The sequence below is a fragment of the Bos indicus genome, chromosome 9 (assembly GCF_029378745.1).
Source record: "Bos indicus isolate NIAB-ARS_2022 breed Sahiwal x Tharparkar chromosome 9, NIAB-ARS_B.indTharparkar_mat_pri_1.0, whole genome shotgun sequence".
Taxonomy (NCBI): Eukaryota; Metazoa; Chordata; class Mammalia; order Artiodactyla; family Bovidae; genus Bos; species Bos indicus.
This window is the reverse complement of record NC_091768.1, coordinates 95,859,721-95,878,171: the sequence shown is the minus strand read 5'-3', so window position 1 is coordinate 95,878,171 and position 18,451 is coordinate 95,859,721. Positions and strand designations below refer to the sequence as shown.

Sequence of the window (18,451 nt, the reverse complement as noted above, 5' to 3'; positions counted from 1 at the left end):
GATCAAACCGGGGTCTGTTAACGTCTCCTGCATGGGCAGGCAAGGTACTTTACCACTCATGTCGCCTGGGAAGCCCAAGCTCTGTGGGACTTGGAAATGGCTGGAATCTGAAGCCAAGGAGACCTCGGTTAGAATCCCGGGCCTGTCTTTTCCTGCCTATTTTCTGTGGCAGATCCTCCCACATTCCCCAGCCTTGGTTCCCTCACCTGGACAGGAGATGACCTTAGCTGCTGGATGGAATCGTGTGGACGGGGAAGGGGTTGCCACACACGCAGTTTGGAGGATTGAGAAATGAGGCTGCTCAGATGACATCCTGCACACTCAGCAGGCGCCTGGATACCTACGCCAGCCTCTCACTGTTTTTTCTCGGTGGGGAAAATCTGAGTCAGGGAATATGGGCTTCTTTGCCAGGATGGTTGATAAGATTGGAATCATCCCTCAAAGCGTCTGATCTCAGCCACTCGGGGGTGACTTCAGAAACTTTCTAACAAACCTCCCTACTTGTTTCAGCTTGTTCTGACAAACCACTTAGTGGCCCAGTATGGAGTCCGAGTGAGTGATATAGAGCAGGCACACACCTGCAAAAGGGTCAAGAAGAGGGTTCCCTTTGCAGCTTTGGAAGGGACTGTTTGCACCCAAGAAGTACGGTCACGTAAGACAGAGAGGTCCACTGGGCATCTCTGTGAGGGAACTGGATCCTGCCAACTTTGTAGCCAGAGGCTCGGGGCTTGCGCAGGAAATGGCTGGTGTTACATCACCCTCCTTTACTTGCTACAGTCCTCTAGAAAAGTGGCTTATGTCTTATCCTTGCAGGAGGTAACTGTGGTCCTATAAACTTTACAGGAGTAGCTCACATGTATAAGGTAGGAGCCAAATGTTTCTGGTACACAATCTTGGGAGGAGTCTTCGGAGAATAGTAACAGCCAGCAGTTACTTCGCGCTCACTACTCGCCCAGCTCTGTTGTAATCACTTGACATACAATAAATCACCCATTTCCCTTCTGACACACAAGCCCGAGTCTCCGATGAGGTAAGAGTCTTTCAAACCGGGCTTCACAGACGGATTTTCTTTTTCCAAAATAGTTTCCTCTAAGTCATACACAAAACTGTTTCTCTTACTAATGTTGGAAGTCCCATGCCATCCTCTATCAGGTGACCACGAGGTCCCCTGTGTCACGCTGGACTAGGTGCCCGAGGATGGACGTGCCCTTCAACCAGCTCCTGCAGTGTGGTCGCCAGGATATTATGGAATCTTACCTGCTCTCTTTCGTTTGCCCAGAAGAACTCTATTTATTGATGTAATACCCCTGTGGGTCAACCTGCAAATGCAATGCTTCTTTTTATGAAAAGGAAGTTTCCAGATACCATGTTGTTATGAAAATTAAATGAGGAAATACACGAAAGCCTCCTAGCCCAGAGCCTGTCACATAGCTGTGCTCAATGAAAGTCAAGGATTTCACAGCAGTAATACAGAGGAACTTTCCAACCAAAGGAGACAGCGTATGCGAAGGGAGAGGCTGAGTGATCGGAGAACTACAAGGATGTACTGGTCAGCTCCAGCTGTGTAACAAAGTGCCCCAGACTACAGGGCTCAAACAACAGAGAGTTACTGTTGCACAGTTCTGGAAGCTTGAAGGTCAAGATCAAGGTGTTGGCAGGGTGGCTCCTTCTGAGGGCTGAGGGTCTGCAGTGGGAGAGTTGATGAGGGGCAGGGCAGGCCAAACAAACAGATAAGACAAAATGACCAGAGACCAAATCCTTAAGGGCATTAGAAGATACTCAGCGACTATCAATATGTCATCGGTACTGGGCTAAGGAAATTCACAGGTAGATAAGGTGTGACCTCTGACCCCAAGGAGCTGTAAGCCTGGTGAAGTCAGGCCCTGATGAGATCATCCGAGTGGTGGGTTGAGTTGACAGTGAGGATGACGGAGAGCACCAGGAAGGAGCACCTCACCCAGTGCTTGCCTGGCGTGGACCAGAGAGACGGGGTGAGGACACCCCAAAGTCCTGAAGCACCCGAGTCCTCAGAGCTGGGCCAGAACTGGGCTGTCCCCCTGCTGTGGGGGGACGAGCAGCCACAGAGGCTAGGCTTTACTGAAGCCATGCTGGTCACTTCAGGGGTGTGTGCTGCTCTGTGCTCACACCCTCACACGCACTGCCCCAACTCTGCAGGAGGCACACCTGGACACCCAGGGATAATCAAGCTGGATCTGGTAGGAGGACGCAGCCATGGATGTGAGAAGTGAAACATGGAGGCAAATTGATGGGTCTCAAGAAGGAATCCTAGAAAACCTAGACAGCAAATTAAAAAGCAGAAACATCACTTGGTCAACAAAGGTCAGTCTAGTCAAAGCTATGGTTTTTCCAATAGTCATGTATGGATGTGAGAGTTGGGCCATAAAGAAAGATGAGCGCCGAAGAATTGATGCTCTTGAACTGTGGTGTTGGAGAAGACTCTTGAGAGTCCCTTGGACTGCAAGGAGAGCCAACCAGTCCATCCTAAAGGAGATCAGTCCTGAATATTCATTGGAAGGACTAATGCTGAAGCTGAAGCTCCAATATTTTAGCCACCTGATGCGAAGAGCTGACTCACTGGAAAAGACCCTGATGCTGGGAAAGATTGAGGGCAAAAGGAGAAGGGGACGACAGAGGATGAGATGATTGGATGGCATCACCAATTCAGTGGACATGAGTTTGAGCAAATTCCAAGAGATAATGAAGGACAAGAAAGCCTGGTGTGCTGCAGTCCATGGAGTCGCAAAGAGTCAGACATGACTTAGTGACCAAACAACAAGAAAGAAAGAATCAGGTGGGATGGTGGGCGCATCTTGGTTTCCTGAGGCTGCAGTTACAGATCAGCACAGACCCGGGGGCTTGAAACAACAGATATTTAGCTTCTCGCTGTTCTGGAGGCCAGAGTCCAAAGCTGCAGCATCGGCAGGGTGGATTGCATCTGCACACTCAGGAAGAGCCGCTCCAGCTGCCCTCCTGACTCTGGGACGCGGAGTTCCAGGCATGAGTTCAGCCTCTGCCTCCGTCCTCACACGGCCTCTCTTATGAGAACGCCCTTCACTGGATTTAGGGCCCACCCTACTCTGGGGTGATCTCACCTCCAAAACCCTTACCTGAGTTACATTTGCAGAGACTGTTTTCCGTACGAGGTCACATGCACAGGTGCAGGGGGTTAGGACTTAGACTGCTGGGAGAGGGGCCACAGTTCAACCCACTGCAGGCAGTTAACCTCAAGTCCAGAGAAGGAGGGTAGGATTTGCTTTCCTGTTGCTTTTTTTTAACCTTTTATTTTGTATTGGGATACAGACGATTAACACACAGCGTTGTGATAATTTCAGGTGAACACCAAAGGGACTCAGCCAGACCTGAACAGGTATCCGTTCTCCTGCAAACTTGCCTCCTACCCAGGCTGTCACATGACATTGAGCAGCGCTCCGTGGAAACGGGGAGGATTTGGGTTGGGGGGCCAGTAGCATCTGAGCTGAGCCTTGCAGGGAGAGGCAGGTTGGACCTTCGAGAGGAGGGAAGGCAGTTTCAACAGAGGGAAGAGAAGTGAGGACTCAGAGACAGAGCACCGTCCTGCACAGAGCAGCAGCCATGCCGGAGGAGGGGTGACCTGGGTCCTGCCTCTGTCTTTCTTGCTGTTTCGAAAGTTCCCTCCATCACAGCCACGGCCACTACCGCAACCCGACACTGAGCTCAGCCACGTGGCGGGAGGTATCAATGAGGAATGCCCCCTCCCCCGTCCCCACGGGGCGGTGCCCGCTTGGCCTGCCCTGGACCACTCTGCTCCAGATCCCCCACAAACGTTTGTGCTCAGTCACGAGTGTCCAAAGAAACCTGGGTGACCCGCAGAATAAGCATCTCCCGGCACCCCAGCTTGACGAGGTACTTTGATAGTGAAAAGGTGTTATTTGTATTGAGAAAAATAACCCTTGGTATCTGAAGGAGAAGACTACAAAAGCTCCATGAGATTTTAAGGAAGAGGGTAACGATTCCCACCTGGTGATTGTGGCAAGGCGCTTATTGGCTAGTCTGCAAAACGCCTAGCCCGTAGGAAGACCCTGGCAGTGGCAGGAAAGCAACCACTGGCAGAGTCTGGAAGACTGTCTTGGGCTCTCACTTGTTGTTGAGTCTGTTCACTAGAAAGGCTTTAGGGACGCTGGCCCCGTAGGAGGCAGAGTGCGGCGCGTTGGGTGGAAAGGCACCATGTGACCTCACTCTGAAAGGGCTCAGCTGTCAGCCTGAGGGATCGTTGCTTTATCCTCCAGCTAAGGGGACCTCTGGAGAAGGAAACGGCAACCCACTCCAGTATTCTTGTCTAGACGACAAGAGGAGGAGCCTGGTGGGCTGCTGTCTATGGGGTCACACAGAGTCAGACATGACTAAAGCGACATAGCATGCATGCATGCATTGGAGAAGGAAATGGCAACCCACTCCAGTATTCTTGCCTGGAGAATCCCAGGGACTGTGGAGCCTGGTGGGCTGCCGTCTATGGGGTCGCCAGAGTCAGACACGACTGAAGCAACTTAGCAGCAGCAGCAGCAGCAGCAAGGAAAAGCTGCCTACATGCTTAGTTGTGTCCGACTCTTGGCAACCCTTTGGACTGTAACCCTCCAGGCTCTGTCCATGGGGTTTTTCTAGGCAAGAATACTGGAGCAGGTTGCCATTTCCTCCTCCAAGGGATCTTCCCGACCCAGGGATTGAACAATGTGTCTCCTGTGTTTCCTGCATTGCTAGGCAGAGTCTTCACCTGCTGAGCCTTAGGGGAAGCCCAAGGGAAAGCTAGTCCTTAACCATCAGCAAGGTCAGTGTTTTGTGCTAGATTAAAACAACAGAATGGGAAAGACTAGAGATCTTTTCAAGAAAATTAGAGATACTAAGGGAACATTTCATGCAAAGATGGGCTCAATAAAGGACAGAAATGCATGGACCTAACAGAAGCAGAAGATATTAAGAAGAGGTGGCAAGAATACACAGAAGAACCGTACAAAAAAGAGCTTCACGACCCAGATAATCACAATGGTGTGATCATTCACCTAGAGCCAGACATCCTGAAATGTGAAGTCAAGTGGGCCTTAGGAAGCATCACTATGAACAAAGCTAGTAGAGGTGATGGAATTCCAGTTGAGCTATTTCAAATCCTGAAAGATGATGCTGTGAAAGTGCTGCACTCAATATGCCAGCAAATTTGGAAAACTCAGCAGTGGCCACAGGACTGGAAAAGGTCAGTTTTCATTCCAATCCCAAAGAAAGACAATGCCAAAGAATGCTCAAACTACCACACAATTGCAGTCATCTCACATGCTAGTAAAGTAATGCTCAAAATTCTCCAAGCCAGGCTTCAGCAGTACATGAACCATGAACTTCCTGATGTTCAAGCTGGTTTTAGAAAAGGCAGAGGAACCAGAGATCAAATTGCCAACATCCACTGGATCATCAAAAAAGCAAGAGAGTTCCAGAAAAACATCTATTTCTGCTTTATTGACTATGCCAAAGCCTTTGACTGTGTGGATCACAATAAACTGTGGAAAATTCTGAAAGAGATGGGAATACAGACCACCTGACCTGCCTCTTGAGAAACCTATATCCAGGTCAGGAAGCAACAGTTAGAACTGGACATGGAACAACAGACTGGTTCCAAATAGGAAAAGGAGTACGTCAAGGCTGTATACTGTCACCCTGCTTATTTATCTTATATGCAGAGTACATCATGAGAAACGCTGGGCTGCAAGAAGCACAAGCTGGAATCAAGATTGCCGGGAGAAATACCAATCACCTCAGATATGCAGATGACACCACCCTTATGGCAGAAAGTGAAGAGGAACTAAAAAGCCTCTTGATGAAAGTGAAAGAGGAGAGTGAAAAAGTTGGCTTAAAGCTCAACATTCAGAAAACGAAGATCATGGCATCTGGTTCCATCACTTCATGGCAGATAGATGGGGAAACAGTGGAAACAGTGTCAGACTTTATTTTTGGGGGCTCCAAAATCACTGCAGATGGTGATTGCAGCCATGAAATTAAAAGATGCTTACTCCTTGGAAGGAAAGTTATGACCAACCTAGATAGCATATTCAAAAGCAGAGACATTACTTTGCCAACAAAGGTCCGTCTAGTCAAGGCTATGGTTTTTCCAGTGGTCACGTATGGATGTGAGAGTTGGACTGTGAAGAAAGCTGAGCGCCAAAGAATTGATGCTTTTGAACTGTGGTGTTGGAGAAGACTCTTGAGAGTCTCTTGGACTGCAAGGAGATCCAACCAGTCCATCCTAAAGGAGATCAGCCCTGGGTGTTCATTGGAAGGACTGATGCTGAAGCTGAAACTCCAATACTTTGGCCACCTCGTGCAAAGAGTTGACTCATTGGAGAAGACCCTGATGCTGGGAAGGATTGGGGGCAGGAGGATAAGGGGACGACAGAGGATGAGATGGCTGGATGACATCACTGACTCCGTGGATGTGAGTTTGAGTGAACTCCAGGAGTTGGTGATGGACAGGGAGGCCTGGCGAGCTGCGATTCATGGGGTCGCAAAGAGTCGAATACGACTGAACTGAACTGAAAACAAAGCAAAGGGCTAACAGTTGTCTGATGCTCTGGGGCAGGCTCAGTGAGTGTTAGGTCGCTGGCCTCTTTTTCTGCTCCCTTCAGGGTAATTCAGGACTATCCAGAATGCTATTATCTAACTAACTGGAGACACATTTCTTTTGCCTGCAAAAGATCGGGTTGATACAGTCTTTAGAAAGTTGTGTTTGTGAGATGAGCCGTCAGTCCTGGCTGTCAAGAGAATCCTTTTCAACCAGTCATTTAGCTGCTAGTTATTTTGTAACCCACTTGCGCTCTTACTGTTAAAAATTTGTTAATTTCTTAATTAAAAAAAAAAGACTTGTAAAAAGAAAAAACCCCCCATTGAGTCAGATTGAGTTAACTCTGCCCTGGGCATTTCCATCCCTTGACACTGAGCTTCTTAGCAACAGCCAGGGGTGGGGCTTTTTGGCAAATGCTGTTTATTCACCTTTCAAAGAGACACTCATTGCAAGCAAATTTAAAAGGAAATTCCTGTAAAAGCTTTTTTTTTTTTTTTTCAATGATAGTCTTTTGTTTTTTTCTCTTGCCCATAACTTTCTGGAAAATTCTACTTTGGGCTGAATCTTCTCATTATTGTTTTCAGTATAAATTTGTTTTGTTTTTCATTAATGGAAAGTTCGAGGGGTGAGGGAAAATCCCTTCAGTAGCTTTTGAGTTATAAGATTATGAAAAATTTACTTTTTCCAATTAAAAGAAATCTTTGGACTTTTTCTTCATCAAAGCTTTTACCGGTGAGGACTGCTGTTAGACTCTAAGCAGGGGTTTGCAACACTGACTTCAGCTTGGAACTCTTTGAGGGGCTTTTAAGGTACGGATACCTGAGTCCAAAGATTCCAGAGGAGTTGACTGGGTCCAGCCGGTGCCCTGGGATCATTCCAGGGGCCCCTGGGTGGCTCTGACGTCCAGGCAGCCTTGAGCAGCGCTGTTCTAAGACACAGCCACCCTGACAGGCAACCTCGAAAAAGGATGCAGCGGTCTGCAGATTCCAGAAGGGAGAGCCAGTTCTCACTCAGAGTAGTTTTCTTCCTGTTAAGAAAAAACTAGTTATACTATGTGAAACATAAAGCTCTGAGGAAGACGTGAAGGAATGAAAGCCTTTCTTTTCCCCCGTAGCATCACTAATGACCACGGGCATGGCACCCCACTTCCTGTTGGTTGGGGGGAGGCGGGCTCATTCATTAAAACTAGCAGTGAGGAATCCCCCGAGCAGCTTCAGACAAGGTATTTCTCTCCGGGCTTGTGGGCACCAGTGGATGAGAGAGGGGCTCCGGGGAACCAGCCAAAAGGCTTCCTGGCCCTGTGGCCACTTCCTCCCTCTGTTCAGGGAGCTCTGCCTGAGCTCTTGTAGATATTTTCTACAGAGTCTGTCTACTGGGACAGCCGAAGTAGACTTCTCTCCACTGGTCATGCTATTAGTGGGACTTTCAAGGCAGACCGCAGAGAAAACCAGACTCAGTACTGTGTAGGAAGTACCTTCTCCCTTCCCATAAAGGCCCCCAGGCGGGAATTTGACCCCGCTTCCTCCTCCTCCCTCCTGACTCCAGGCCAACACTTGGATGAACCCAGCTAGTGATTCTGCCACCACGTGAGGACCTCCATCAGCTTCAGCTGCAGAGTCAAGGCCATGCATGCTCTATACTCACAATGTCCCTTAGAGGAATTTATTTCTTCCACCAGCCTTAACTGGATGCCCCTACATGCCAGGCAATGTGGAGAGAGTATTGCTCTTGTAATGAGACACAGCCCCCTGCCCTGACAGAGACAGAAGCAAAGCACTGCCTGAGATGTCCCCCAGGGCCTCCCTATCAGCCTTGTTTGAGCATCAGTCACCTAAAAGTCCTAAGGAAGGGTTTTGATCACCGTGAAGTGTTAACATGCTGACTTTAGAATAACTATAATTTTGTACCAAGTCAAATAGCAGCACAGAGTAGATTAACAATATAGACAAGTGTTGGTGACAAATTCCCAATAAATATGGCTGCACGCATGTTCAGTCACTCAGTTGTGTCCAGCTCCTTGCAACAACCCCACAGACTGTAGCCCACCAGGCTCCTCTGTCCATGGGATTTCCCAGACAAGAATACTGGAGTGAGTTGCCATTTCCTCCTCCAGGGGATCTTCCTGACCCAGGGATCAGATCCATGCCTCCCGTGGCTCCTGCATTGGCAGGCAGTCTCTACCACTGGGCCACCTGGGAGACCCCATAAATATGGAGGAACAACTTAAAACAAGTTATCAGTCACTTAAAGTCTGTGTAATAGGAAGTGACCAACATTCATCTGTTGAGCCACAGACCCCTGGAGACCCGTTGAGAGACACCAGGCAGGCTCCCCAGGAAGACAGTGGGGGACCCTCTGCTGTTTGACGGTTGCAGCCATGCCAGAGGGGTCCCCGCGTTCCTCAGGGGACTCGGGCTCCTGTGTTACTCTGGGTCCCAGATTTGGCTTCTTTTTCAGGGGAAGAAGTAAATTCCTTTCTTGAGAAAAAAAGCAGTACAGGAAATATTTATATGTTTTATTCATTTAATGGATTCTGAGCAAAATTTGTAATCTCCATGTCCAGAGATGATTGCTGAGATACCGTAGAAGCTCCCTTCCTTCCTTAACGTCTTTCAACCCACCATGACTAAAACCAACCAAACAAGCAAAAGTAATGCAGGAAGGCAAACGAACCACAAAATCAAAACCCACAGGAAGGGAGGTATCCCGCTCAGGACTCAAAGGACACAGGCGGCCTGCACCCAGGCTGCTCGTGCCAGCCTCTGCCTGGAGGACTCTTGTCTGCAGGAGTCGATGTCTTTCATCTTTGGCCATTCTCGTTGACAGTTCCGGTGGCGGGATTTCCATGTTACGTTGTCCCACTGTTTGTTCCTGGGTGGACCTTGCATGTTTTCTTTTTGAAACCCTGTCTGCCCCTCCCTCCACGGCCAGCAGGAAGGTAGCACCTCCTGCAGCGATGGCTCCAGCCCTTCTCGGGAGCGAGGAGAAGGCCACGGGAGCCCCTCTGGCTGGCTCCAGAAGCACTCCGCTGTGGAGGATGAGCAAAGATCGGCTAGACAAATTTGGGAGGCATTCCCTCAGACTCGAGTGTTGAATAGATTCCATAGCACAGTCCATTGAGTTTGTAGATTAATTCCCGTTGTTGGATTTAGGCAAACATCCTCTATCCTGCTCTCAGAGTCCCTAGTTATCTATAGAATTCCCCCCCTCAGTTAAGAAATGTCTCACATATTTATCTGGTAGCCTGGCTTTTTCTGTGAAATGCTTCCAATTAGAGAAAATGGGAACTGAGTGACTTTTGTTTAAGGAAGTCCCATCTGCCTGATCACATTCAGGAGAGTTTGAGAAGGAGAAGGAAGAGAAGAACCGCCAAAATTTCCTCTTCGGTGATTATTTCTGAATAAGAACTTGAGCAGTCTCACTCAAGAAGGTGGGGTTTTCATCCCAGTTAACTGACGCCCCTCTGGAGAGCCAGAGCCAGCTTACAAGCCCCACCACCACCACCACCACCCTGCCCCGGGCCCTCCGGACTTCCTGCCCCTCTCCCAGCTCCTCACTTCCAGTGACTCAGGCTTAAGCGTCTGCTGCTTCAGAGCCACTTGCTTTCCTCTTCCCTTTGTCGTTATCTGTAGACTTTAACATCAGGCAGAGAGCTGATGCTAAGTCCTTAACAGGGAAACAAATGCAGACATCCTTCCTGTCAGTGAAATATATGTCTATGGATTTACACATACACACACGAATCCATATGCCAAATCCTTAACTCGAATGAAGTACCTTAGAACATGACGGTGTCTTGAGGGGCCTGGTGTGAGGTGATTCGGCTAAAATGAGGCTGTTGGGATGCTCTGTGACACAGTAAGAGCCAGTGTCGTTATGGAAAGAGGAGGTTAGGACACCCAGAGAGACCCCAGGGACGTGCACCGCAGAGGAAAGGCCGTGTGAAGGCACCACGGGAAGGTGGCCGCTCTGCAAGCCAAGGAGCGAGGCCTCAAAGAAACCAACCTGCAGACACCTCCATCTTGGCCTGCTAGGCTCTGTGCTTAGTTGCTCAGTTGTGTCTGACTTTGCGAGCCTGTGGACTGTAGCCCGCCAGGCTCCTCTGTCCTTGGGATTCTGCAGGCAAGAATACTGGAGTGGGTTGCCATTTCCTCCTCCAGGGCATCTTCCTGACCCAGGGATTGAACCCAGGTCTCCCACGTTGCAGGCAGATTCTTCACCATCTGAGCCCCCAGGCAAGTTCTAGCCTCTAGAACTGTGACAAATACATTTCAGTTGTTTAAGCCACCCAGTCCGTGGTGTTTTGTCGTGGCAGCACTAGCAGACCAGTGTGTGTGTGTGTGTGTGTGTGTGTGTGTGTGTGTGTGTGTGTTCGTGCACATGCAGGCACATGAGTGTAATATGAGGAGGTAAAATCTGAGTGGTTAGTTAGGAGGCACAGCCTTCTGGTTTAATTACTCCTAGATGCTGAATCACATGAGTATGTTGCCCAGTAGAGGCCCTTTCGAAACTGTGGCGTGAGAAGCCCCATTCCCCACCCCCGCCCCGGCTCCACCCTCCTGTCCACAAAACCCTAGTGGAGCTGGGGCTGCCCTCCTTCCACTGAAGAACCAGACTGTCTCCACAAGAGCTAGGTTTGAGTTCCCACCATCAGAACCGAGATTATGAATGCTGTCAGCAGTTACTGACTTGGAAAACTGAAGTGATGGGAATGCAACACAATACATGCTCCTTGAGCCTGGGAACCATGTCCTTTTCCCAAACTTTTCAACACCCAGTTAAGCACTTAGCCCACTGACTGACTATAAATAATATCAGAAGTAAATTTACAGAAGTAGTTCAATTCCCGGAGCCCTCAGAGACAATTGTTCTTTTCTGGAATTTGTTTCAACGTATTATTCAAAGTTCTGGCAACTTTAGCCTTCAGTTTTGCATCTGAAAGCTTCCTGGTATATAATTTGTATCCATGGGTACTGATTTTTTTTTAGCATCCTTCACTGGTTGATTTTTATTTTACATCTCTACAGTCTGCTTTAAATTTTGTTATCATGAAAAATGGATCACGCTCAGTGTGAGAAATACCGTATCAGTAGTTCCTGTTTATTGTTGTTGTTATTTAGTCGCTAAGTCATGTCGACTCTTTGGCAACCCCATGGACTGTAGCCCGCCAGGCTCCTCTGTCCATGGGATTCTCCAGGCAGGAATACTGGAGTGGGTTGCCATTTCCTTCTCCAGGGGATCTTCCCAACCCAGGGATCGAACTCGTGTCTCCTTGCATCTCCTGCATGGCAGGCAGGTTCTATACCACTGAGCTCCCAGAGAAGTCCCAATAGGTCATGAAGCTGCTTTAAAATGAAGACTCCGGCTGAGAAAGAGGTTAAATCAGTGCTTTTTAAAATCAGTACTGGCAATGCAACGAAGAGCTGGCCCCATGGCCCTTGTGTAGAAGTCACGAGAACAGTTGCTGGAGTCCCTGTTGGTCTCAGGCTTCTATTCCTGAGTAACAACCACCCCAAAAACAGTCTCTTACACAACAGCAGTTTCTGATTTTCCTGACTGTATTGGCTGGAGCTCCTTTGCTGGTTTCACATGTCCTCACTCAGATGACACCCTTCAGCCGGAGAGTCCCTGCGGTCTGCGAGTGGGTGCTGGCTGGGCAGGGCGGCTGGCCGCTCCTCCACGCAGCCTCTTATCCTCCGGGAGGCGAGCGTGGCTGCCCACACGGCCATCTCAGAGCCGCATGCAGGAGAGCAAAAGTTGGAGCTTCTGGGCAACTGCAGACCCAGGCTTCAGAAAGCACATGACATCCCTTTTGTCACACCCTACAGGGCAGAGCAAGTCGTGAGAGCAGCTCAGCTTCAGTGGGTGGGGAAGTAGATGCCATCGCTTGCTGGGAGCAGCTATACAGAATCCGTGGCCACTTTTGATCAACCGCAAGATTGCAGCAGATCCTGTCACACGAGCTCCCTCCCTCTGTCCCAGAGAACCAGGACAGTGGTTCTCTGGGACTGGTGTTCTTCTGAGAAGGGAAACGGACCCAGCCTCCCGCCCTGCCCAGGAATGCACCTGCTTTTTCGAAGCTTGTCCAGGGCTGGGATTGCAGAAAAGGATCCAGGTGTAGAATTAACAGATCAGTTTACCCCGAAAGCTGTTGCTAAGATCTCTGGACCTCAAGTTTGGCTGCCTATTGCAATTCTCTGTAGAATTCTTTTTTTAATACCGATGTCTGGATCCCATCTTCAGAAATGACAGTTTCACTGGTTGGTATAAGAAGTGGCTTTGGTATTGGGGATTTTTAAAAGCTCCCCCAAGGGATTCTAGTGTGCAGCTAAGTGTGCAAAGGACTGCTGCTTAAACTTGAAACTGCCTTTTCTTGTATGGCAAGAAAGATTCAACTAACGTTTATGTATCCTATCTACCCGGTCATTGTGATGTGTAAGAGAAAGGACAATGTTATACACACACACACACACACACACACACACACACACACAGAGAGCATGTTCTGGTAGATAGCAGTAAAGGAAGCTCTCCTTCAAGTGTTTAGGAATTTGCAGAAGGGCGTCTGTAGATAGCCCAGCCCTCCTAATGAGGAACAGACACCCTGTGGGCAAACAGCCGACTCCAAGGTTCAGAACAAGCCAGTTTAACTTGCGGTCCATTTGGTTTCCTTAACCCAGGGCCACTGGAAGTGAGTCACCAACAGGTGATTACCACATTTATGTGAAAAAAAGTAAAATCAGCAAAGCTTCTGTTTCATTCGATTTTAGGCCTCTAGGTGAATCAACAGTGGCTGTTATCTCTCTGGCGGTCTATTAAAGGTTCTTGGGATTATTCTGGATACCAGAGGTTGCACAATTCCTTTGGAGTAGCCCCTGCCCCAGAGTCTCATCTGGAAGAACAACATCGAGCATAGCAACAAGGATCCGAGATACATTCAGTATCTGACAAAGCAGAAGTGTCACTTTTGACTGGGGAAGCTGTCATTTTTCTCATTCTTACAAACGTTTTTGAACTTCCTACTGGGCCCCCGGGGGCTGTCTCAGGGTGTCAGAATGAATTTCTCTGTTGTAAGGACCTGCAGGCTCATTTCAGGGGCAAGACAAATCCTTGCAAGCCAGCAAAGTGCTGGGATTGTGGAATAGCCCAGTGATTATAAAGATGTCGCCAATGCCCAGGATGCAGGAGTAAACACATTTACCTTTTCCTGACACTTCTCTCGGAGGCTTCCCAAGTATGGTCTGCAGCCCAGTCTGGGACTGTTGGGGGATGTATGGTTCCTGGGCCTTTCCCCAGACCTGCTGAGTCAGAGGCGCTAGGTTCAAGGCCCATAGTCAGGGTTTTAATGTGTCCTCCAGGTGATGCTGGGCTGAGCTGATAGCTCAGCTGGTAGCTCAGCTGATAAAGAATCTGCCTGCAATGCAGGAGACCCTGGTTTGATTCCTGGGTTAGGAGGATCCCCTGGAGAAGGGATAGGCTACCCACTCCAGTATTCTTGGGCTTCCCTGGTGGCTCAGACAGTAAAGAATCGGCCTGCAATGCGGGAGACCTGGGTTCAGTCCCTGGGCTGGGAAGAACCTCCAGAGGAGGCTATGGCAACCCATGGAGAAGGAAATGGCAATCCACTCCAGTATTCTTGCCTGCAGAATTCCTGGCAGGCTACAGTCCACGGGATCACAGAGTCGGACACGACTGACTAACACACACCAGGTGATGCTGATAAGTGCTCAAATTTGAGCAACACTATTTGGCAAAATTTGGGGGGGAAAAAACGTTGCTTTTTGAGATTTACTGAACTTCTCACAAAATATACATCTCAGAGAAATGGCATTTGGGCTCAGTTTTGCCATCAACATATATAAAATTTAGGACAGATACAAGAACAGTTTTTTAAAAATATGTGGTTATTAGCATTTTGTATAATGTTTTATGGCCCAAAGGCAGGAGGCAAAACCTTGGAATTCTTTTATCTGTAGGAAAAACCCAGGAGTCACGGGCTACAAAGAACACAGCAGAGCCCTGGTTCAGTTCATCCACTCCCAGAAGGGGAGAGCTAAGCAATTAAGAATATCAACAGTGTGTACTGGTGACCACACACTCTCCCATGGCTTAGTGTAAATGTGTTCTTCTTCTTTCAATCCATTTCCTCATCCCCCTTCCTCTAAGGGAGGTTATCAGGCTTACCAGAATCATCATAGATTCCTCTTGACCCCTCTGCCCAAAGGCTCTTCCTGTTTAGTCACTCAGTCGTGTCCGACTCTTTGTGACCCCATGGACTGTAGCCCACCAGGTTCCTCTGTCCTTGGGATTTCCCAGGCAAGAATACTGGAGTGCATTGCCATTTCCTACTCCATCTGAGCAACATCCTGAGATCTAAATCAGAACCAGTCTGGACTGGAGCATCTGAGAGGCTCCCATTACCAAGGGAAAAGAGGCACTCATGGTCCTGGCCACTAAGGGGTGGTCGGTGGCTGAACCTGAAAACAGGGAGACCAAGCCATCCTTCGATCACAGAGCCCTCATCACTGACAGCTTCGCTCAGGCTAGGTTGGAGCTCGCATAGAAACCCCTGCCTCTTGTGGGAGCTTCAACCACACTGCCCTACTTATGGCCACAGCACCCTGAACCCCCAGCCCCGGGAGTTGACGCCACCTTCAGAGGCCTTTCCCAGGAGACTTTCTCTGGAGACACCAAATAAGGCATAGTGGCTGAGAAAAGGACCACACAGATTCAAAGTGACAAATACTTTTTAAAAATTTAAGCAGGGAGGTAAAAACCCTGGATAATTTTTTTCATGTGACATATGAAAAAAGCATTGCGTTCAAAAAAAAAAATCAAAGAAAACTAGAAGAAATATCTCTTTAAAAGGTATTTTGGAAACTTAGGCTAACTAAACATTTTTCCACAGTTACTACTTTTTTAGTTCGATTTTGTTTTTTTTTTTTTTAATGCCGCACATGAGTTTTGCAGACTGCTAACAAAGAACCTCAATTGTCATAATTTTCTCTGTTTTTCTTCAAAAAATCTGCTGAATTATGCTGTAGTTAAATGATGCTCAGGATTGCCAACTTACCCTTTTTTGACATCGTGTTTTCTTTGAGCAATTTTGGGGGCCAAAATACAATCATGAAGGCTTCTTTAGTTCTTAAAATGATCTCTGCAAGTAAGTTGGAGCGTTGCCTTGCCTATGACATGGAGCTGGTTATATCATCAGCAATTCAGAGATTCTAATCTCCTAATCTCAAGATAGTTTATTTCTAATTCTTTATCGTGATCTCAATAAGTGGGGAAGGCAGTTTTGAAAGAACATTTTGTTCTAGCCTTTCTTATTTTTCAAGCCAGCTTTCTGAAAACACTGAGTTCTTCAAATGTCATTTTATGCTGAGGCGATTTTGTATTCCAATACAAAGATTAATTATCACAAAGATCTGGGAGACAGATTTAAAATATGTATGTGTCCACCGCAAAAATGCAGACAGCAGCAAACCATTCTGCAAGACACAGTAACACCTGCAATATTAGGGACGCTGTGGCCCAGCAAACCTCGGGCTGTTCAGGTAACTGTCAAGCCGTGGCAGAGTTAAGGTTTGGCTGGAGGACAGCCTTTTTCCTACCAGGAAGAAGAATGACCCTAAACGATGTGGACTGGATTTCCTCTGCCCCAGCCCAAACCCCCACCTAGCCTCTATCCTGAGCACCTTTCACGAGCCCTGGGCTAGGAGAAGCTGGGACATCTCTTCCCACCCCATCCATGCACCCACAGACTTTCATGGATGTTTCTTAGAGGAGAAGCAGGCAAGGAGTTTTACTGTTAGTTCACTACAACCACAGTCATCTAATAAAGGGAATTTAGCACAGCCGAGTGCTCTGCAGGTCAGTGAATCCCATGCCCTCACTTAACGGTGAGACCTGAGCCCAGTCTGGCTGGAGGACTTAGGACAGTGGAGAGTTCACAGCAGAGAGAGGAAAAGCCTTGGACCATGGTTGACTCCACCGCGCCCTGGTCCTTGATTCTAAGTCCTGGTGTCCAGGCCTCCTCAGCTGCACAGAATGGAACCTGACCCCTGGGGCCAGTTCAGTTCAGTTGCTCAGTCATGTCCGACTCTTTGCGACCCCATGGACTGCAGCATGGCAGGCCTCCCTGTCCATGAGTTTACTCCCAGAGTTTACTCAAACTCATGTTCATTGAGTTGGTGATGCCATCCAACCATCTCACCCTCTGCCGCCCCCTTCTCCATGTGCCTTCAGTCTTTTCCAGCATCAGGATCTTTTCCAATAAGTCGATTTTTCAAAGTAAGTGGCCAGAGTATTAGAGCTTCAGCTTCAGCATCAGTCCTTCCAGTGAATATTCAGAGTTGATTTCCTTTAGGATTGACCGGTTTGATCTCCTTGCTGTCCAAGGGACTAAAGGTGCAGTGCACTTTCTAGGGAATAACAAGATTCTGTGGCTGAAACGTGGCAGGTTGGGAGGGGGGCTCATAATCAGATTATGATTGTTTACGATTATTATGTTTACGATTATTTTGAAGTTTTTTTATTTGTAACTTGAAGAACTTTCTAGAAGGTCAGGGTATCCATCAGTCATCAGGCACTGCCGTGATGTAAAAGTCCTCAAGGAAATTGTGACATCTTTGGGAAAAGACTCCTCCATGCAGGAAGTATGCCTTACATGTATGTTCAGTCGTGTCTGACTCTTTGCGTCCCTATGGACTGTAGCCCACCAGGCTCCTCTGTCTATGGGACTCTCCAAGCAAAAATACTGGAGTGGGTTGCCATTTCCTCCTCCAGGGGATCTTCCCAACCAAGGGATCAAACCCATATCTCCTGTGTCTCCTGCATTGCAGGCGGATTCTTTACCACGGCGCCACCTGGGAAGCCCTAGTACGTGGTTGCTGCTGCTGAGTCGCTTCAGTCGTGTCCAACTCTGTGCGACCCCATAGACAGCAGCCCACCAGGCTCCCCCGTCCCTGGGATTCTCCAGGCAAGAACACTGGCGTGGGTTGCCATTTCCTTCTCCAATGCAGAAAAGTGAAAAGTGAAAATGAAGTCGCTCAGTCGTGTCCCAATCTTAGCGACCCCGTGGACTGCAGCCTACCAGGCTCCTCCATCCATGGGATTTTCCAGGCAAGAGTACTGGAGTGGGGTGCCATTGCCTCTCCAAAAGTAGTTGATATCACTCTAATTAAGAAACTCAGGGCTCTGGGTCACAGAGAGAAAGGAAGAGTGAGCTTAGAATGGAAAGACTGGTTCTCAAGTGGCAGTTTCCATGGCAAGATGGGTAACACTGCACAGTCCATCTGGAAAATATGGGGTGAATGACTCGTAAGTCTTGGTCACAGCTGTCAGTACTGGAGTAGTAACAGCCTTCATGAAGGGGTATCCAGAGTCAGCCTGGAGCAGCAGGAAGAAACCTGAGTGCTCTCAGTAACACCCAAAAATACTCACCCAGCTTAGAAATCACAGAGTCCATCACGAAGTTTATTGTCTTCAGACATTCGTCCCAGTAAAAACAGAACCAGTTCTTGGGAGAAAAAATCATTTGTGACCTAGAGCTAAGTAATAAACATCCTAACACAAGAATCATCTTACAATGTGTTTCTTCAACCCGGCTGCCTGTCTTGCCTATTTCTTATTCTTGTTCAGTCGCTCAATCGTATCTGCCTCTTTGTGACCCCATGGACTGCAGCACGCCAGGCCTCCCTGTCTATTTCTGCTTGCTAGCAAAAGCCGTTTAAGTTCCTTTCCATGTTCTGAAAACTCTTGTCATGCAGGGTAAGAACATGCTTTCTGAAAGAAATTATAAGACTACAGAGAGAGTGAAAATGATCTTTTCTTTTTTGGTTGTTTTTTGAC

The 18,451-nt window shown here is 48.2% G+C and overlaps 1 protein-coding gene across 1 annotated transcript in view; it reads left to right on the top strand.

Moving 5' to 3' along the window:
- LOC109563595 (T cell activation RhoGTPase activating protein) overlaps positions 1-18,451 on the top strand; it is an 88,344-nt gene that overhangs the window by 52,916 nt on the left and 16,977 nt on the right. The gene's annotated exons all lie outside the window — the stretch shown is intronic.